We start from the raw sequence: 24,348 nt of genomic DNA, 5'->3' as shown, positions 1-24,348 counted from the left end.
TGTTTCTTAAAATATAACATACAAAATTAGATGTATGATATGAGAAATGGCTTAGGACATAATGGCATCTGGTTAACAATAAGATTAAATTGATAAACACATTACAAATGATAAAGCAGATCATTTTAGTTTACAGTGAGGACTTGCAGATTTTTTTGATTAGAGCTGGATGAACGTTTGGAAGTTCAGCCTAAACAAATTTGTGGATTGAATTATTATAGGCTTATGGGTTCATGGACCATTTTATAAACCATCCTACCCTTATTTAAATTTAAGGGATTATAGGATATTTAATCAATAAAGATGCTAGTCAATAAAACAGTTTTATGACCAGATATGTAACTCAATGATATAAAAAAAAAATTAACATTTTCTATGGGGACAAAGATTTTCCACACATCCATACATAGTGGGCTACACTGCCTAAAACCCCTGCACCAGTTACTCTAAGTCAGATCATTAATGAATCGATATTTTCTTTTAATTCAGTACCTCACTGAAACTGATGTATATCACACACACACACACACACACACACACACACACACACACACACACACACACACACACACACACACACACACACACTTCTGCTACCCCTGCTGCTTCTGTGTTATTGACTAACCATATCACTCCTTACTCAAATCCTAAAACCATTTAAAATTTTTGCTTTTTTAAGAAAAAAAAATGAAAACTTGCCTATATTGGCCCAAACAGTAAGTTTATGTTTTGTGGCGCTTCTACTCTGGTGGTCTTGTGCTGGTACCTTTCATGAAGTCTAGCCTTTTCTGTAGCTCTCCTAAGTCATTTCTGTTGGGGTGGGTAGCAAAAATTTATAACTGCAACAAATGCTACACAGAGTATATAAGAGCAGGTTGTGGTTCAGGAAGGTGAGTGAGCCTTAACTTCTATCCGGAAATTCCAAAGTTTCTTATTAAATCCTTTCAAATCTTTAAAATAAGTCACATTGAGTCAATATTTATTTAAAGAAGCTTTATTTGGATTAGCTCTTACATCTTATACATTTTGTCATATCAGGAAAAACTTATAGTAATACTGGCTAAGCCATACTCTATCATCCTAGTTTCAGCAAAGAGATGTGGGAGGAGCATATGTTATGACTGGTTTTCATTTTAGCTTTTAATTGGCTATAATTGAAAATTCCCAGTTGACTGTGCTCTCTTTTCAACAGAAAGGGAACAAAACTCTATCATCCTAGTTTCAGCAAAGGGATGTGGGAGGAGCATATGTTATGACTGGTTTTCATTTTAGCTTTTAATTGGCTATAATTGAAAATTCCCAGTTGACTGTGCTCTCTTTTCAACAGAAAGGGAACAAAACTAGTTTGCAAAACTATTACCTCATTAGGGAATAGTACTGGTGTACAAAACCATTCCCTCATTAGGGATAGTGCTGGTATACAAAACCATTACCTCATTAGTGATTAGTACTGGTGTACAAAACCATTACCTCATTAGGGAATAGTACTGGTGTACAAATTCATTACCTCATTAGGGAATAGTACTGGTATACAAAACCATTGCCTCATTAGGGATAGTTCTGGTGTACAAAACCATTACCTTATTAGGGATAGTACTGGTGTATAAAACCATTACCTCATTAGGGAAGAGTACTGGAGTACAAAACCATTACCTCATTAGGGATAGTACTGGTGTACAAAACCATTACCTTATTGGAGAATATTACTGGTGTACAAAACCATTGCCTCATTAGGGAATAGTACTAGTGTACAAAACCATTAGCTCATTAGAAAATATTACTGGTGTACAAAACCATTGCCTCAATATGGAATAGTACTGGTGGACAAAACCATTGCCTCATTAGGGAATATTACTGGTGTACAAAACCATTACCTCATTAGGGATAGTACTGTTGTACAAAACCATTACCTCATTAGGGAATAGTACTGGTGTACAAAACCATTACCTCATTAGGGAATATTAGTGGTGTACAAAATCATTACCTCATTAGGGAATATTACTGGTGTACAAAAGTATTACCTCATTAGGGAATAGTATGGGTGTACAAATCCATTACCTCATTAGGGAATAGTACTGGTATGCAAAACCATTGCCTCATTAGGGATAGTACTGGTATACAAAACCATTGCCTCATTAGGGAATAGTACTGGTGTACAAAACCATTACCTCATTAAGGAACAGTACTGGTGTACAAAACCATTACCTCATTAGGGATAGTACTGGTGTGCAAACCTATTACCTCATTAGGGAATAGTACTGGTGTACAAAACCATTACCTCATTAGGGATAGTGCTGGTATACAAAACCATTACCTCATTAGTGATTAGTACTGGTGTACAAAACCATTACCTCATTAGGGATAGTGCTGGTATACAAAACCATTACCTCATTAGTGATTAGTACTGGTGTACAAAACCATTACCTCATTAGGGATAGTGCTGGTATACAAAACCATTACCTCATTAGTGATTAGTACTGGTGTACAAAACCATTACCTCATTAGGGATAGTGCTGGTATACAAAACCATTACAGAGCAGTATATATAGTCAAAAAACACATGGTATTCACTCAAGAATGCTAGACTTTAATGAAGCTTTCGGGCTTTCAACCCTTCATCAGCATACATATTTCCTGTTTTGTCACATTTATATAGAGGGAAAATTAAAATCACATGACCAAACCAACCACTAAAAATTAATTGTAAAAGACATGTTAATAAACACAATAGTTTTAAAACAACAGTACTCTTTCACAAAACCCAAATTGCTAATACTTTATCATAAAATATCTTAAAACCATTATTACAAATTATCTAATTGTCGCTTTACCAATACAGGTTTTATACTAATGGCACTGTTTAAGCCTGGGGTGGTATCTGCTTGTAGTCTAACTATCCACTCAAATTCCCTTACTGGAGTACTGGAGTTCAAAACCATTGCCTCATTAGGGAATAGTACTGGTGCACAAAACCATTACTTCATTAGGGAATAGTACTGGTATACAAAACCATTACCTCATTAGGGATAGTACTGGTGTACAAAACCATTACCTCATTAGGGATAGTACTGGTATACAAAACCACTGCATCATTAGGGATAGTAATGGTGTACAAAACCATTGCCTCATTAGGGATAGTACTGGTGTACAAAACCATTGCATCATTAGGGATAGTACTGGTATACAAAACCACTGCATCATTAGGGATAGTAATGGTGTACAAAACCATTGCCTCATTAGGGATAGTACTGGTGTACAAAACCATTGCATCATTAGGGAATAGTACTGGTATACAAAACCATTGCCTCATTAGGAAATAGTACTGGTGTACAAAACCATTACCTCATTAGGGATAGTACTGGTATACAAAACCATTGCATCATTAGGGATAGTAATGGTGTACAAAACCATTACCTCATTAGTGATTAGTACTGGTGTACAAAACCATTACCTCATTAGGGATAGTAATGGTGTACAAAACCATTGCATCATTAGGGATAGTAATGGTGTACAAAACCATTACCTCATTAGTGATTAGTACTGGTGTACAAAACCATTGCCTAATTAGGGATAGTACTGGAGTTCAAAACCATTGCATCATTAGGGAATAGTACTGGTGTACAAAACCATTACCTCATTAGAGATAGTACTGGGGTACAAAACCATTGCATCATTAGGGATAGTAATGGTGTACAAAACCATTGCCTCATTAGGGATAGTACTGGAGTTCAAAACCATTGCCTCATTAGGGAATAGTACTGGTGTACAAAACCATTACTTCATTAGGGAATAGTACTGGTATACAAAACCATTACCTCATTAGGGATAGTACTGGTGTACAAAACCATTACCTCATTAGGGATAGTACTGGTATACAAAACCATTACCTCATTAGAGAATATTACTGGTGTACAAAACCATTGCCTCATTAGGGAATAGTACTGATGTACAAAGCCATTGCCTCATTAAGGAATAGTACTGGTATACAAAACCATTACCTCATTAGGGATAGTACTGGTGTACAAAACCATTACCTCATTAGGGATAGTACTGGTATACAAAACCATTACCTCATTAGAGAATATTACTGGTGTACAAAACCATTGCCTCATTAGGGAATAGTACTGTTGTACAAAACCATTGCCTCAAAAAGAAAGGTCTGACACAGGTTAAAAATATTTTTTAAGCCCCATAAAAGTGGGCTCAACTATTGTCACTGTCCTAATCAGCCAAAGTGTTTGGGTTTTGTTACTTTTTGTGCTTTTAACTGCAGGAAGCCGTGTAAAACCAGGTTCTGTTCAACTGTTGATGGAAGATTAGAATATAGTTGGTAACTCAATTAGACTGCAAGGATATGTTTTAATGAAACAAGAGACTTAAACACAAAGTGGCACATAAAGGATCTGAATCTACCCACTTGACCCTCAACCGATAAAATAATTTTTAAAGAAAATATTATATATGTGCAACACATTCCCTAATGAGAGCAATCTGGAATATACAAACATTATAAAAAGGTAGGATCATTTATTACTGGAATAGTACATACAATAAGAAGATAGAAAACAACTGAGTTACTATTTTTTGTATTCAGTTGAAAACCAAGTATAAAGTTATATATAAACCAATGTAAAGCAAAAGAGATGGGAAAACAGTTTTGGTGAGGAAAGACCCACTAAATTGGAAAGATTCTGAAAACCTCATGCAAATTAGTATTAGGAAGCACAACCAGTCTGGGAGCTTCAATTACAGTCAATTAAAAGATATGAAATATGAAAACCAGTTATAACAAATGCTGCTCCCACAGCCCTTTGCTGAAACTAGGATAAAAGAGAAATGCCTTAGTCAGTATTACTATAAGTTTTTCCCTGATCTGACAAAGTCTAAAAGATGAAGCTGTTAATCCAAATAAAGCTTCTTTAAATAAATACTGATTCAAGGTGACTTATTTTAAACATTTGAAGGGATCTAATAAAACACTTGGGAACTTCTAAACAGAAGCTAAGGTTCACTCTCCTTCCTGAAAAACAACCAGCTCTTGAGCTACTTTCTTTAACATTTGTTCTGTTTGCCCTGGCTAGGGCCTCTTGGCTCCCTCAGGTTGGTTTAGCTTGGATCAGACTGTTTCCATCATTTGGCACCTTTACTTGTATTATAGATGTAACAACAGAAAGCCCTTCATCATCTCTTGTACTTCCTCAGTCTAATGGCTTCTCTTTATATCTCAGTCTGATCACCACAAACATGCAAGTGGAAGCTGGATCACCTGCTGTGACGTGATCAAATCGATGATATTTGTCAGCCTGTTATTTTCACTGAAAAATATGCACAAAATATCACTTTCACTGGGATTCAGAGAGTTCATCTTTACCTGTACTAATTGTCCAAATATGTTCTTCACTTAATGCAACAGAGAGAGAAATTCTGATTAAGAGACATAGTAAAGCTACACTGAGAAATATCTCATTAGCAGGTCATCACCATATCTCTGAATGTAACACTGTGCTGTCAGACCTGACGGTGCTGGCATTCTAAGCATCTCATGCATCGCATTAGCAAAGGTGCCCTCCACAGATACACATTCAGATATCTATAAACAGGCAACCCCTAGCGCACACACACAAACACACACACACACACACACACACACACACACACACACACACACACACACACACACAAACAAGCTCCCCACCATCTCTCTCTCTCTCTCTCTGTCAGATACACACACACACACACACACACACAAACAAGCCCCCCACCATCTCTCTCTCTCTCTCTGTCAGATACACACACACACACACACACACACACACACACACACACACACACACACACACACGTGGCTTTATTGGACTTTCCTGTATCATGAATACTCCCACAAGACTGAATGGGTAACCACCATCAAAAGATGGCATTCACTTTTATCTACTTGAGTTAAACTTCACTTGAATCTCAATCAGTCAACCAATCAAAGTGGGCCCCATGAACGTTTCTAGTTAGAGGACATGTCTAATTAACATTAGCCTCTCTCCTGGACTGCTGAATTAGCATATTGCTTCACCTATGAGATCACTACTTCTCTTCTAAGGTCTACTGAGATGCAAAAAACTTCCAAGACTACTGCATTGTAATAATCTTTTCTGAATCCTTGCATTTAAGTGGCCACAAACCAGGTTGAATTGATTTATTTTAATCAATCATAGCAACCCTGTTATTTTTACTCTTGAACTAATTTTAACAGTATTAGAAAAATATTCATTTATAACTTTGAAAGTAATATTTTAATAGGTGTTAAATATATATTCTAGAGAATTGTTCTTTTATGGCATAGACTTCATTTGGATATAAAGCCGCTTAGCTCACTGACCCCCTTTAAGCATAACCTGAATGAATGGATGGGAAATCATAATTAACCCTGGTCTGGCCCTGTCAAACCCTCAATAAAAAATAGTGAACTGTTAGTCATGTCAATGAGTATTTTATAATATGGGTATTGTGGCTAGGCTATTAATGGGCCTCTTGGTAAATAGCCTAGTATTAATATATAAACCTATAAATAACATGTTCATTAAAACATGGCAGTTTAAAGTTTTAGTAACTCTTAGCCTTCTTATTCATATTAATTCTTAATGTGTTAGAATGATGGGAAGATCAGTTTCTTTATGCATGATGACTAAAGATCATTTCACAAATACCATTTGATAAGCCGGAAAATATATGCATATGTGTCTATTTTAGTGCATTATTAAAGAAAATCTTATTCTTAATGAGCATTTCTTACAGAAAGCATATCACTATAGTCTGTAAATTAATTCAGTAAAATGTACTGTAGCATAACAGTAAAACATTTAATTTACGCATACATCATTCTATAACTAAGGAAAATGCGATAAAGGAGCTGATTTTTCTGCTAGGACATATTTTGGCCTATATTTATAACATCACTTTAGTAAATAACTTATTAAACATAAAGGAAATGAATATAAAATTCCTTCCTTCTATCAGTATATTTTTCTGCATTTCACAACACAGTTAAATGATTTAATTGTTTTATGATAATATAATTTTCTACAAATCGTAATTTTGAGAGAATTATTTTGAAATCACTTTTACATATGGCATAATTGCAATTAAAATGGAATACATTTTAAATGTCACAAAATGTTCATTACTCTCATGACTAAGCAATTTATATATTGCTACTTACTGCAAGAAAATTATGCAACCAGAACTTTTTACCACAAATTGTATCATTAAATGCATTAAACTTGGCAATAAGATATATTTCATACAAAGTCGCAGCCATCATGACTAGATCTCAGCTGACCATTGGCATCACATTAAAAGCTTTCTAAAGCTAATAAGAGTGGTATGAGGATCATTATCTTCAATGTACGTCTTTCTACATTGTTCTGGCCACAATTTTCAAGATCATTTTTGGAGCATTTCTAACTTCATTCATGATGCTTATCATTAAGACATATATTATGAATTATAGTACAGTCTCAAAAACTATATATGTTATCTATTTTAGTGTTTGTTTGTGTCTTTTGGCTTTTCCCGGTTAGGGGTCGCCACAGCGGAACTCCGGTCTGCTAATGATTGGTAGTTGAATTTTACGTTTCGAGTTAACAGCCCTGACACACAACCTTCAATGAAGGTGCGCCCATTCACGCATATCTCCACGCAGAAGACGCTCTAGCTGAGAATCGAACCGGACAGCGTCTTACTGTGAGGCGACAATGTTACCGCAGCACCACCACCATGGGTGTTATCTATTTTAGTGTACTACTCAGTAAATGTGAGGTAAATTGTGTGTGTGTGTGTGTGTGTGTGTGTGTGTGTGTGTGTGTGTGTGTGTATATATACACATATATATATATATATATATATATATATATATATATATATATATATATACATACATACATACAGATCAAGGGTTTTATCACTTTAGGAAGAAGAGGAAGTAGGTGAGGTTAAAGAAGAATGGCAGTGCCTCAAAACAGCATGTGTGAGGACTACAGCACAGGTAAGTGGCCAAGCCAGGTATGGAAATAAGGTACATAAGGAAAGCTGGTGGTGGAATTTAGAAGTATAAAAAGTCTTCAAAAGAAAGGAGAGCAGGAAAAAGTGGGAGATAGAAAAGATGGACCAGACTAATAAGGAGTACTGGCTGGCCAATATAGACACCAAGAGAACAAGTGAAACAGTGAAGAATTATTAACCACTTCTGGTATGTGACTCAGTAGATGGCACAAAGAAACTATCAAAGCAAAGGCAGAAAGGTAAATAAGATATTCAGGCACCCTTCATAAGAGATGCCAGTAACAACCCGCTCACCAATCCACAGGACATCAAAAGCAGATGAAAGGAGTACTTCCAACAGCTTCTGATTAAAGAAAACCCCACAGAAGCTGTACTGCCTTGACACAGTCTACAATGAAAGAAGAAGAGGAACTCAGCACAGAAGAAGAAAAACTGCACTAAGAAAAATAAAATGAAGGAAAACAGCAGACTCAGGTGAGGTCATAGCAGCTGTGCTCAAGATGTTGGGTGAGTTAGGGCAGAAATGGCTCCAGGGGGTACTCATAGCAATGTGGAGGGGAAAGGTGCATCCCAGATGACTGGAGGGTAAGAATACTAGTGCCAATGTATAAGAACACAGGGGGGCATTCACAAATGTGCAGTGCGCAGATATCAAATTCCAGTCACACTACATGAAAGTTCTGGGGAGGATGACTGATAAAGAAATACTCAGAGTAGTAGAAAGTAAGATGGTAGGTGAGCAGTGTGCATTATGATCAGGATAAAGCACAACAAACCTGATGTTTGCAGTGAGACCGTTAGTTGAGAAGAAGCTAAAAATGTAGATGAAGAAAGAGTCCATCTGGGCATCCTTAACTTGGAGAAAGAATATTACAAGGTCCCAAGAAAGCTGATTTGGGCAGTCCTACTATGGTTCAAATTCCCTGAAACATTTGTTGAATATGTGCAGACTGTGTACAAGGATCCAAACATATAAGTATCAACAGTGTTCGGTGTAACAGAGAGGCTTCCACTGGGAGTCACTCTGCACCAGGGTTTAGCTCTGAGGACACCGCTGTACATATTGATGATAGCCTACATTAGATCAGAGGGACAGAGCAGCAAAATTACTGTATGCAGATGATGTGGCATTATAGGCAGACTCTGAGCAAGAACTTCAGGACAGGATAGGGAATGGAATGCAAAACCAAAGGCACATGGGTTGAAACTGAGAACAAATAAGACTGCTGTAATGGCAGGAAATGGGGGAGATCAGAAAAGCTGAAAATTGAGATAGAAGGGAAAATAGTGGAATAGATTAACAGCTTCAAGTATCTGAGAAGGGTGGTTGAGGAGAAGGGAAGTCTGAATGAGTGAAAACACTGAAACAGAAACTCTGAGTTCCTAGTCCAAACCCTGACTGCCTGAAACTGCCCTGCCTTGATACACATGGTATCACTTTCAGTGTAAAGTAGTTCACCTACCAGCTCCCTGAGAGTACACCCTGGAACACTGAAAACACTGAAACAGAAACTCTGAGTTCCTAGTCCAAACCCTGACTGCCTGAAACTGCCCTGCCTTGATACACATGGTATCACTTTCAGTGTAAAGTAGTTCACCTACCAGCTCCTGAGAGTACACCCTGGAACACTGAAAACACTGAAACAGAAACTCTGAGTTCCTAGTCCAAACCCTGACTGCCTGAAACTGCCCTGCCTTGATACACATGGTATCACTTTCAGTGTAAAGTAGTTCACCTACCAGCTCCCTGAGAGTACACCCTGGAACACTGAAAACACTGAAACAGAAACTCTGAGTTCCTAGTCCAAACCCTGACTGCCTGAAACTGCCCTGCCTTGATACACATGGTATCACTTTCAGTGTAAAGTAGTTCACCTACCAGCTCCCTGAGAGTACACCCTGGAACACTGAAAACACTGAAACAGAAACTCTGAGTTCCTAGTCCAAACCCTGACTGCCTGAAACTGCCCTGCCTTGATACACATGGTATCACTTTCAGTGTAAAGTAGTTCACCTACCAGCTCCCTGAGAGTACACCCTGGAACACTGAAAACACTGAAACAGAAAGTATGTTTGCTAGAGTTAACTTCAGACTGTATCCATAATAATACGTAACTACTCTGCCAGGTTAGGTGAGCCTCTCGAGTGTGGTACGGCAGCAGCCAATCCCCCCCCCCCTCCCATAGCAGTCTGTCATATCCCCACTTCTAGCCTATCTCTCACTCTATTTTCCATTTTTTATCCTGCTAGTCCAAATCTATACTGGTTCCTCTCCTCCATCTCCTCATTCCCCTTCAGCCTGGCAATACCTCAGCTGTGGCATACTCTGTAATTCAGGTCTCTGCCCACTAGGTGGCGCCTCTTTACTTGCTGTCTAACTTATACCCTCACTCTCTCCTTTATATCTTACTAGCTACACCTTCTGTTCTTCACTATAGCTCTTCTCGTACTAGCACACCTTTACTAGATTCCTAGCTCTAGTTAAACCCTGTGTCTTAATAGTTTTACTGTGCCCTAAGGGTCTAATATCTTTATCCACCCCTCTAAGCATCCTATATCTCCCACTGTTAAGCCTCTCACCTCCCTGTTATACTTTCCACCTCTACACTCACCTCTCTTGTCTCTTTTTTCTCACTGATTGTCTTCTTGGATTCAGGACTCCTTGTCTCTTCCCGCTCCGTTCGCCCTGCGGGCTCACTCCGCTCCCCTACCCTGCCCCCAAATCCCACCCGCCCCTAGTGCCTCTAGCTATATCCCTCTTATTACCACTCCCACTTCCTCCCTACACCAATCACACACAACCCCCTAAACACACCCCCTATCAGCCTATCATCTAATTGTAACCACACCTACAGCTAACCTATAATATTACACTTCATTCTAACTCTCACCCCTAGCACTACTCCTACTGCTTTTTACTCTACTGTACACTGCAATACTCTCTTTATCCACTACACAATAAACATACAACTTAGATAACACAACCTTAACACCTAACACCAAGTTACTTACAGTCATGCCTTTAAATCCCCCATCCATCTCTATGTTACTATTACTATCTATTAAACTATCATATCTTTATTACCTTACCCAACCTCCTACTTCGTTCCATTCACAACTTTATCATACAACCTACCACCTAAACTCCCCTCTCTCACCTTTTCACTCTCCTATTTCTCCCCACCTATACCCAATAACACAACTTCTAACATTCTCTTTCAAAGTTTTCCCCTCTCTAAAGAACCTTATCCCCATAGTACCTAATGACCCTCTGATCACCAGTAGAGATCCTAATCATTTCTTTACTCTACTCAATCACCTTATTAACCCAATCTTTCATCTCATCACCAGCCTTTTATCTGGTGACATCCATCCCAACCCTGGCCCCTCCACCTCTTCCTCCTCACTCAGGCCAATATATTTTACTTCTCTAAACTCACAAAGTATTGTCAACAAAGTCCCTACCCTCCATGCATGGCTCATGTATAACAAACCTGACATACTATCTATTTCAGAAACATGGTTAAAACCATCTATAAAAGATTCTGAAATTACTCCACCTAGCTACTCAATCATTCGAAAAGACAGGACCCAGAAAAAAGGTGGCGGAGTTGCTCTCCTATATTCTTCTTCCTTGCTAGTTACCCCCTATGATAAACCTACTCCTAAATTTAATAATGCTGAAATACTCCTCACTCTCCTACAAGTCAACAAGCACAAATACATCTGTTTAGCATCCCTTTACATTCCCCCAGGGGATAATATTTCCACACTTGAAAACATCCTCTCATGGCTCTCTAACAATATCAGCAATGAAACCATAATCTTAGGGGACGTAAATATCAACTGGGCCTCCATCCAGTCTTCAAACAACCCTCTTAATATCAACCTATTTAAGTTTTCCCAACTAATCAATACTATTACACACCCATCACCAAACCCCTCTTGTGGCACCATCCTTGACTGGATCCTAGTGTCACATCCCCACTATTTCTCTGACAGTGGTACTCTTCCCGACCCTCTTAGTGATCACTTGCCAATTTTCACTCGCCGTCTCCCTTGCATCTCTTACCGCACCCATAATATCATCACTACCCGCAATGACAAAAATTTTAACCCATCAACCTTCATATATTCTCTAAAAGCAGTAAACTGGAACATTCTAAAGACACTACCTTTAGAAGACGCAGTTGCTCACTTTAACCTGACCTTCTTAGAAATACTCGATTACCAAGCCCCTATAAGAACAAAAAGAATAAAAACAAACTCTGCCCCATGGTTAACCAAAACCACACTATCTACCATGCACCTTAGAAACAAAGCCTGGAGACTCTATCTGAGAAATAAGACCCCAGAACAACATATTGCTTACAAAACCCTTCGAAATAAAGTAAAAAAGCTCATAATCTCCGACAGACAAAAATACTTCTTTACACTCCAAAACAACAATAAAACGAACCCACAAAAATTCTGGAAGGGATCTCCACCCTCCTAAACCCCAGTAAACCACACACCCCAACTCCAGACCCAAATAGCCCAGACCTAGATCTAGCTACACAGTTCAACTCATTTTCATCGATTCTATTAGCAAACTTACATCCTCCTTCACACATCCCTCCTCTTCACCTAATACACCCCTAATCTCTCCTGCAAATAACCCTCCCGTCATCACCACTTCCACCACTTTCTCATCTTCTCACTGTCAATCTTCCACCTCTTCCACTACTCTAACCCCCTCTTCACCCATATCTTCCTCAAGTTCTCTCTCTCCCAACGTTTCTCTATTCTCATTTAAACCTATCCCCACTTCCACCATAAAGAAACTCCTTCAGAAACTAAAGCCATGCACCAACGCTCCAGACAACATTCCCTCTTATTTCCTAAGTATAGCCGCAGAAGCAATTGCCTATCCCATCAGCATTCTAATCAACCGCTCCATCCATGAATGTACAGTACCTCTACTATGGAAGCAAGCCTTCATCATCCCCCTCCATAAAGGAGGCAACAATTGCAATATCAATAACTTCCACCCTATTGCTATCCTCTCCCCTATATCTAAAATCCTGGAAAAGTGTATCCAGCTTCAACTCCTACCACACCTCATAGATAACAACCTTTTAACCCCTACACAACACGGATTCAGGCCAAATCATAGCACCATGACAGCCCTCCTGTCCTTTCTTGAGACAGTTAATAGAGCACGCGACTCCGGCCACATTGTTTCCACCTTACTACTAGACCTCTCCAAGGCCTTCGATACTATTTCACATAGCCTGCTCCTATCCAAACTATCAGAACTTAACCTTTCTCCCACCTCCATAAATTGGTTCTCCAGTTATTTATCAAACAGACACCAAGCCGTAATATGGAAAAAGGCCACTTCCCCTTTCCTTACTACCCCCACTGGAGTTCCCCAAGGATCTATTCTTGGTCCTATCCTCTTTAATATATTTATAAATGACTTCCACAAATCCATCCCACTTGCAAACATCATCCAATATGCAGACGATTCTACAATTATCTGCTCTGCCACCTCCCCCTCTCTTCTCCAAAAACTGACTCAGGAAGCTTTCTCAATTACTGAGCATTGGATGAAAATAAATCACTTGGCACTCAACACCTCCAAAACAAAACTAATGGTATTTACCCCCTCCAAATCTACTTCTTTTGACACAAACTCTTTCTTAATTACCAGCCAAAACAACTCACCCTTGGAACTGGTATCTGAAACCAAGCTACTAGGTGTTCTAATTGACAATCAACTTAAATTCAACTCCCATCTACAACTAAATATTAAGAAAACACATCAAAAACTAGGTATGCTCTACCGTCAAAATCAGTATCTTACTAGTTCCTCCAAATCCACTCTCGCTTCCTCCTTTCTCATTCCCTCTCTTCTCTACGGAGCTCCATTACTGACTAATCTTCAGTCCTCTCTAAAAAGCCAGCTTTCCACCTGTTATAACAAAATTGCCAAATTCGCTAATAGCCATAGGTCCTCCACCCACCACTGTTCCTCTCTCCAAAAACTAAATTGGCTCGGACTACCTAATCATCTTAACTATATACAGCTGACTTTAGCCCATAAGCTTATTTTCAACCCCTCTCTTTGTCCCTCTCTGTCTTCTGCCTTCAAAATGCACCTTCCAAATAGAGTCTTAAGGTCCAACAATCAAAACCTACTAGAAGTCCATAAACCATCTCACCCCCCAGGTAAACACTTATTATCCTCTAACCTTTCTCGTCTCTGGAACTCTCTCCCACCATCCATCCGTACCACCTCTAATCACTACCTATTCAAAAAATCTCTTCACTCACATCTTATGTCCCAATGGGATTGTTCTTGCTCCCACCCCTCATAAATATATGTCATCCTACCTCCTGTATGCATTCAGGCTCAACTTTACCCAACAAAGCTTGTTTCCTTCTGAATAATTTACACTCTAATGTAATGTTGTGCTCCTTCTCCAACACAACTCTGCTATGTTATCACCTTATTGTCTCAGCTCACGTACATCACATTAATATTCTTTTATTGTATTTTTGAATACTTCTTGACTTTTGAGCTAAATGTTTTACCCACTACTTGTATAATTTAATAATAGTTAGCTATCTTGTGAATGTAACTCAGTTTTTATGTGCTGGAGCTTTTCTCCCCAGGACTCCATTGAAAACGGGTTCTTTTGGCCCAATGGACTATCCTGGTAAACCAACTGCAAATAAATAAATAAATAAATAAATAAGTCAAAGCTAGAATCAAAAAGGATACAGCCAACTGTCACAGAGTGTCAGGGGTCGTGTATGACAGAAGAATGCCAAAGAAGCTGAAAAGTAAGGTGTGCAACACAATGGTGCAACCAGTACTACTGTATGGTACAGACATCTGAAGAGTGAAGACAGAGCAGTTCAGGGAGTGATGGTGATGAACGGAGTGAGATGGGTGGGAGGATGCACAATGTGGTACAAAAAAAGTGAAGACATCAGAGCAGAAGCTTGAGTAGCTCCAATTGCAGAAAAGGTCAGACAGATCAAATTACCGTGGCTTGTGCACATGTGCAGGAAAGCAGAAAATATTCTCATGAAGACGATTTGGACCAGACAGAAAGATGACAAGAGAAAATGAGCATCCAGGAAAGAGTTGGATGGATTGTGAGGGAGAAGACCTGCAACAGTCAGATATCATGACTTTCGAAGAAGGTAGGAGAGTGGCACTGAACTGAGAGAGATGGCAGTGGCTGAGTCAGACAATGAAGACTTTGCTGTCTGATTTCTGATTGTCCTTACTTAAGATATTTGCCTGACTCTATACCATTGTTTGACGACCTTGCAAAAATATAAGTAGTTTATACTCATGCAGTGTGTATAGCTCACCTGTGAACATCATTATATGCTATATTCTTCCTGACTTCAGATGTATATAGTGTCAGCAGGAATGTGAGAAATTACAACCTCTGAAAACATACTATTTAAATTTTCAAAAATGCTGAAATTTATTTATTTTTTTAAATTTCAACACTTTATCAAAAGTGACAAGCATGTACTAACTGTGATTTTGTAGGTTGTGAGTATGAACTAGACAGATTTCTGTGTTTGTTCATTGTTTTATATTTTTTTATGATACACACACACACACACACACACACACACACACACACACACACACACCTTTGAAGAAAACGGGAAAAATGAGTTTGGCAAGTTATCTTAGTCTCGTTACTTCATTTGTGCTTTGTAGCCTGACCTTCCCACACACAAACACTACAAAGTGAGTTCAGTGAAATGTAAGTTAAGAATCGATATTTTCAAAAATCAGCATTCATCAAATATAAATCTGAGTGTAAACTTTCAAAGTCCCACCAAAGTACCATCATTATCTCATTACATAAGAGAGGTCCAAGAAAGTATAATCCCATTGAGAATTTCTAGTAATGCCTTTACTTCTGCTTCACTTAAAAGTATATATCTGTCTGGACAAAGTTCACTATCAGAAGCACTACACTTCTTGATAAAGGAAAATTGCATCAGCGCATTCACTAGAATTATTACAGTATGAGGAATAACAATTTGAACAATGCCTTATACAAGCACTCTTTGCTCTATTCCTCTTTTAAAAATAATCTATGGCAGGATTTAGAAGCAGCCTAGATGTGAGTGGTAAGGATGTGGCAGAAAGGGCCCATTAACACAACTGCAAAATCCAGGGATTCAAAGACACATTAGCCACAATGAAGAAAGACCACATTGTCAGCTATCATGCATGTCACTGAATCACTCAGTGATCACTTCAAGTGCTAACAAGACTTTTGTTGTGATAATCACCTCTGGCACTCCATGCATCATAACTGCACCTCCTGAGTGATTCCTCCACACATATATACAGATCCAAACACATGCGCGTGCGCGCACACACACACATACACACACACACACACACACACACACACACACACACTCACACACACACACACACACACACACACACACACACACACACACACAAACACACACACACAAACACACACACACACACACACACGCGCACACACGCACACACACGCACACACACACTCACACACACACACAAACACACACACACAAACACACACACACAAACACACACACGCACACACACGCACACACAAAGGACATATCCCCATACCCCTCAAATGCCCCTGGTTGAACAGAACATGTCCATGCTTTTGTCTCTTATAATTTCCATGTTCTTGTCATGGATTAATGCAGTCATTCAGTAATGACCAGTATTAAAATATCATATGTCTTCTCATTCATTTGCTGTAAAGCCTGTTGTTGAGGTAACTGTGCATGGAATTTAGAGTAATATGTCAGATGTGTTCCTGGTGTCTTGTGCCCCCATCCCACATACTACATTGCAACCAGTGCTCATTAGTTTAAGGGGTGTTGAGTATGGAAGCCCCCACCCTCACGCACATACACACACACACACACACACACACACACACACACACACACACACACACACACTCACTCACTATACCTTGATCACATCCCTCCTGATCCAATCGCACTCATGCACACACTCACCCATTCACCCATAAACACAGAATAGTTAAGCGTTTCAATCCTATTACAACTTGAACTTCATCAGAACCTTACCACATAACGATTCAACATTAAAAGCTTTTTGTATTGCTACTGATGACTCTCTGACTGGTCCGGGGCTGTTCTGGATAACTGGAAGTGCTGAGGAACTTTGTTTTTTTTGTTCTAAATACCATGGCGCTAAGCTCCTTTTTTGACTGATTTCTAAAATCATATAATATCAAACACAAACTCCATAATACCTTATATTGTTTACCTTCTCTATCTTTTCATCAATAACTACTTTTCTGCCTTTCTTCTTATTTCATGCAAATCCAGTTTTTTATTACACATGACTTCATTGCATCTAAACAACATAATATGCCAAATACACGCAAGCAATTCTTTATCCATTATAGGTTCATAGGTGTTTACTAAGCTAACAACCACAAGAGCCTTTTTAAGCCTAGCCATGCATCCCAAATCTCTGACAAGTTTTGATACCCTTGATAAGTGTAAGCATGGGCCTGGGAGATAAAAGATTTACAGGTTGCCTGTGTTTATTAGAGACATAGGTGCCAAACCAGGGATGAATTTCCGGTTTCCATCTAATTGTCCAAGCTGCACTTCAATTGGGTTAAGGAAGAACTCTAGTTCACATGGATGGGGAACCTGTTCCATAGACTGGGTAGCCTTCTGGGATACATACCTATCTCTCCAGCAGGTCCTATTTATATCACAGGCAAGATTTAAGTCATTAGAATGGGTAATTCTGGTGCTGTTTGTTTTTTAGATATGCAGGAGGTCCATCAGAGTGGGGTCTGACATTGCCTTGTATGCCAGGCATAGATCTCCCCTCAAAAGCCTGTAGGAGACAGAATACAGGGATATGGCATTGAGGCGGTCTGCATAGGACATATTACTTATGCACTGTATTCTTTCAGTGAGGAACCTCTGTGGATGTTCTAATTGTTGGATATGCCTGATTAGGTACATACCAAAGGGGGCATTCTACTCAATGATAGGTCTGATGAATGCCAAATACAGTGGAACAATGACTTCCTTGGACTTAGATGTCATATCTTTGTTTATTAGTTGCGCAACACAGAATGATTTCCTCACCACCGTAGACACGTGATGATCACAGGCTAGATTGCTATATATGTGTGTGTCCCTAAGTCCCTGACATCTGGGTCAACTCTAAGGGATGTGTTGTCAATATGATAGTTACTAGGGATGGATGACTTTCCAGAGCATACTATTATGCATTTCTTGGTATTTAGTTTTAGTCCATGGCTCTGACACCAGTTGTTTGTCTGTGTCAGCCCCTCCTGGAGAGCATTTGTGTCAGTGTGAGATTCAATGACAGCTCCTAATTTGCAATCATCTGCAAATTTAGTCAGCCAGAGACCACTGACATTGGCCTTGACTTCTGAGAAGTAAATGCCAAAAAGAAGTGGTCCATGAACTGATCCCTGAAGGACTCCACTTGTGACTGGCCTCTTTGTAGAGGTGGATTCCTCAGTTCTAACTTCCTGAGTCCTGTCTGTGAGACAGTTGGCTATCCACTGGGTGACATATGGGTTTGTACCTAACCTCTTGAGTTTGTCAACATTACTGTGTGGGGTATTGTGTCAAATGCCTTGGCCAGGTCAAGGTAGGCAATGTAAATTATTTGAAAAAAAACAACAAGGATTCCACACCGATAAATTTAATATTAAAACCAGTCTTAGCGCCTCGGCCACAACAGCCTTCGTTGAGTACATGAGTACTGTTTCTCCATCTGCTTCTGTATCTAATGTTGTTAATCTATCTGGTTCTGCTCTCTCTGACGAAAAAATAGCAGTTCTTCAGTTAGGGTTAAAATTTGTACCAACTGTGATACTTAGGAATTATTTGATTAAACAAGAAGTTTTTAAACTTGTTAGAAAATTACATTTAAAATGTTTTTTTGCACAAGGGAATGAGCGAGTGTACAGACAAAATTCTATTCTTAGTTCTGAAAGTGATGTTAGTGATGACAGCTTTTTTTCTTGTTTATCGGATGATGTTGACTCTTCCACTTTCCCTAATGCTTATTCATTATTAAATACTGAAGGTGTTAATTTTTGTAGTAAATTTATACCTCCATATACAAATAGTACTGTTATACAATTTTCTGAAATGGTTCACTTTTCTGTTCAAGAACTTGTTAATAGTTGTGACAGAAGTTCTTGGGGTTTTAATATGACGAAGAATGAATGGTTTGCCTTGAAAAATCTTATGAATAGGAATGATTTAATCATTAAGCCTTCTGATAAAGGCAATAAGATTGTTTTACGTCATTATACTCAATATTATAATATGTGTATGCAACATTTAAGTGATACCTTGACTTATGAAATAAGTGAACAAGTTAAATACTTGAATGCTATGAAGGAATTTATTGTATTGGTTGAGAAAGGTGTACGCTTGGGTTATTTTTGTAAAAATGATCTTGATACAAAATTTAGTGTAGATAATTGTCAGTTAGCTACTTTTTATTGTCTTCCCAAATTACATAAGAATCCGATTAACCCTCCTGGCCACCCTATTGTGGCTGCCACAAATTATTTTCTTCAGAATATTGGTATTGTTATACATGGATATTTGTTACCTTTTGTAGAAAAACTTGATTCTTACATTAAAGATTCTTTTGATTTTATTAAGATATCTCATTTTGGACAGATATGTTTTGGGTCAGTTTAGATGTGGTCAGTTTGTATACAAACATTAGTCATGAAGATGGAATACAAGCATTATATTATTTTCTAGGAGATAGTCCCACCTCACATTATATTGTGGATTTAACTCGTTTTTGTTTATCTAATAATTTCTTTAGTTTTAATGAGGTGATTTATCATCAATTAAGAGGTACGGCAATGGGGGCACCTTTTGCCCCTATGCATGCCAATTTATTTATGGCTTAGTTTGAATTGGAGTACATCTATACTAGTGTTTTTGTACAACAAAATGTTTTGTTTTATTTTCGTTACATTGATGATTTAATTTTTTTATGTGAAGGGGGTTTTGACTCATTATCTACTTTTGTTTCAGATATTAACAATAATAAGTACAATATTAAATTTGATGGTCTGCAATTTGGAACCAAAGTAAATTTCTTAGATATTTGTTTGTCAGGGGGGCAAGACGGACTCATTTCTACTACTGTACATCAAAAGTTCTTAGATGGCAACCAATTTTTGTTTGGTACCAGTTGCCATCCGCCTCATACGCTGAAATCTTTACCTTATGGGGAAATTGTTAGATTATCAAGATTATGTAATAATGGTTTTGATCTACAGAAACAGATTAATAAATCAATTAATATGTTTCTACAAAGAGGTTATAATATTGAGTTGATTAGTGAATCAATTAAAAAATTGTTAAAAGCTAATATGAATTATGAAGTTAATAATAAATATCTTACTAATAATAACATTGACAATTGGAAAAATAATTCTAAGACTATAATATCTAGTAAGACAATTAAAAGACAGCATCAGAGGGACAATCAACAGCAACAAAATATTTATTTTGTTACTACTTTTAATTTACTAAGTGATAAAATTTGGGAATCTATTAAATATTATTGGAAATTTTTATTACAAGATGAATTGTTAAGTAAACTTGTTCCTGATGTTCCTCAGGCTGCTTATAAAAGAGGACAGAATTTAGGGGACAAGTTAGTTAAGGCGTATTACGTCAGTCTGACTATTAAATTAGGCCTTTCATTGTCCAATTATGGAACTATACCATGTTACTCTTGTAGTATATGTTGTTATATTAAATTATATTTCTCTATAATAAATGGTATAATATTAAGACCACGGAATTGTTTTTCATGTCATACATCGGGTGTAATTTACTGTCTTAGGTGTCCCTGCAACCTTTTCTATATTACAGAAACAAAAAGAAAATTTAGAGTTAGGTTGCAGGAACATGTTCGTGATATCAAAAGGGGAGTGTTAGAAAGTCCGGTAGCATTGCGCTTTAGGGAAACACATAGCTGCAATGCTAATTTATTACAGGCTACTATTTTGGAACAAGTTTTCGTTAAGAAAGGGGATGATAAATTATTGAAGAATATTTTACTTTATAAGGAAACTATTTTTATATTGAAGTTCAATACACTATCACCTGTGGGTCTTAATAAAGAAGTTAATTGGAGGTGTTTACTTTAATATATATATTTTTAGTGGTTGTGCTTTATGTTTTTGATGTATTTAAATTAAATAATTATTTAGTGCTGTTCACTTTTATTTCAGGACTATGAACTAATTAGATGTAGTAATGAGTCTGATTGATTGATTGTTTTATGTATAAAAGAGAGTGTATTTTCATTAAATTTTTGTACTCATCGAAGGCTGTTGTGGCCGAGGCGCTAAGACTGGTTTTAATATTAAATTTATCGGTGTGGAATCCTTGTTGTTTTTTTTCATTTTTTTAGTCTTTTCAGACTATTTGTTTGTTGTTTTTGATTTAGTGTAAATGATTTGCCCTCATCAATTGCTTTGGTGACCTTCTCAAAGAAGTCCACCAGGTTGAGCAGGCATGATCTGCACTTGACGAAACCAAACTGTCTTGTGTCCAGAGTCTGGAGGTTTACTATAATGCTGTTGTTTATCTCCATGATAATTCTTTCCATGGCTTTAATTACTAGATTAGTGAGGCTTACGGGTCTGTAGTTTCCAGGGTCTGTAGATCGCCCACCTTTGCGCAGAGGGGTGACTGTTGCCTTTCTCCATTCATGAGGTACAAAGCCTGTTTGGAGGCTACAGTTAAATAGTAATTTCAGAGGCCCTGATAGGTCATGTTTCATGCTATTTAGATGGCATCCTGAGATATTGTCTGGTTCCATTGATGCAGTGTTTTTGGTTGGTTGAATATGATATTGACAATATTAGTGAGGCTGGTCAATTTGCCTCACAACAGCCTAGATCTTCCTTGTTGCAATATCAACACAATTCTAAGGACAATAATCGAGTTGAGCCAGTCCATTTGGTTACCACCTTTGGGTGGAACATTAAAACCTTTAGGCAGATCATTGATCAAAATTGGGACAGTCTTATGGCCAATGACAAGCTTTGTGAGCTCCTTTCTTTGAAATGACTCTTTTTATACCAAAGAGGCCCCATGTTGATCTCTTATTTTAATCATTAAAAAACAAGTAATCTCCATGGTATCCCCGAAGTCTCAAAACAACCCACTAAAGTGTAGTGGGTCTAAAAACAAAACAGTGTAAGAAACTTCTCTGTGTGGAAGATTTTCAGTCCATATATTTCTAGTTAATCACTGTATATTAATCAGATCAGACAATAGTAGTAGAAGTAGCGAACGTAAACTCGTCAAGTCAAAAAGTAATAATAGAAAATATATAATTCTACAGCATTACTAAGTATTCGAAAGTAATCCAAGCAAGGCAGGCTTCTTTTTCCAGTTGAAAATTCTTTATTAAGTACACTGCCCTCCTCTTCAGCTCATCCCGTTCCCTAAATACCTCTGTCTTCACCACATCAGAAGCATGGTAGTGTCCAGTGCTCTTTAACAGTTTAAAGCCATCAGGGTCACCTTTGGTCACACACCCGCCCTTACATTTGTCTCTGTTTTTCTTTATGCAACACCAGTATTGCTTCTCATTCATTGCTTTCTCTTTGTAGTATTGGTAACCATCAACTACTAACAGCTGCCTCCCTTTCTGTGTACTGCTAGTACCGTAAACAGCATTCAAAACACCAGGCTTGTACGGAACAGTACCTACATCTTCCTAAAAAAACAAATTAACTTATTTACACACTGCTGGGGCGATTTCATTTGTCATTACAATTTTCTGAAGTCAGAGTCTCACCTGCATGACTAATTCGTACAATCCACAATTTTTGGTGTAGCAGAGCATGGTTCAGGGAAGCAACATAGAGGCAGAACACAGGCTCACTCACGTTGTTAATATCACGACACCAAGTTATATCGCATTCAGTGCGAAACTTAATAGCACAAATGCACTTACTGGTTTGACTATGCTGTGGTTCACCTTATATGGATTCGACATTCTGATATCTTGAAAAGCTACTTCCGACCAAGTAGTGTTCGCACATATGACTTTCATACATTCAAAGATAAACCCATCTTTTGTTCATGTTGTGGCATCATCCTTGGAGAAGGTAAAATGATGCTCAATGCTAGTCTCATACCAGCCTGAGACACATATTCCAAGAGCTCCATAATGTCTCGCGTCATATAGTCTAGGGAGATACATCTCTGGTCATTTATTCCCACATGGACTATGACTGAGTCATATTAGTAATTGTGGTCCAATGACCTGAGTGCATGTGTAAAGTGATGGATCCTAGCATCTGATAAGAAACTAGCTGTAACTGCCTCCTTCCTCAACCTGACGAGAGGGACATCAGTGTGTCTCACAATGGAGTCTCCAATGACTAGAAGGTTCGATTGTGTGGCGGCTTGCCTTATGGGTTTAGAGGTAGAGGCTCTATGAGATGTAGCTCTATGTGTCAATATGGGGGTTGTTTTGAGTACGTTTGGGATTGCTGAGGGTATTTGTTATGTGTACTTCATCTAGGAGGTGTTTGTGGTTTAGGAAGGTTACATGTAAGTGCCTCCGCATATGTAGGTCTATATGTCTGCTTTGAATTGTGCATGATGGGTGCAGCGTGTGTACTTCTGACAAACTTATTGACATTAGGAGTACTTTTATGTGAGAGCTTTGCCTCCAGTGACATTGTGTAAACACATCTCTCACATGCCATATCAGTTTGTTTGAGAATGAACTGGTTGCCAGTAAACATGAGACAATTTCTACATTGCCTCAGGATGCCCATATCCACCAAGACTGTAACGGAGACAGTAAGAAAGTTCATACCCATGGCAACAGACCCTTTTTTTTATTAGTCTGCTGGAGTGAGTATATCAGTCACTATCAGGAGTATCCAGTATGCATCTATGTGGACAGTGCTTGTCACTGCAAACTAGTTGTTCTGTGTGCAACTAGGTATTGGAGAAATTTCAGTTGTGCTTTCACAGGAAAAATGTCACTCAAGGTGCCTGAGTCTATACAGAGCACTGCCAAAGACTTCAGGGGAAACTAGTACATAGACCCTGAAAATTTAAGGACGAAGTATTTAGGCAGATATTCTGAAGTTAGAAACAAATCAAGCAGTACTTACTGAAAACAAAGAATTAGCTTGTCAACAATGATGA

The sequence above is a fragment of the Protopterus annectens genome, chromosome 8.part0 (genome assembly GCF_019279795.1).
Source record: "Protopterus annectens isolate FY-2018-M chromosome 8.part0, PAN1.0, whole genome shotgun sequence".
Taxonomy (NCBI): Eukaryota; Metazoa; Chordata; order Ceratodontiformes; family Protopteridae; genus Protopterus; species Protopterus annectens.
This window is presented reverse-complemented; position numbering follows the sequence as displayed.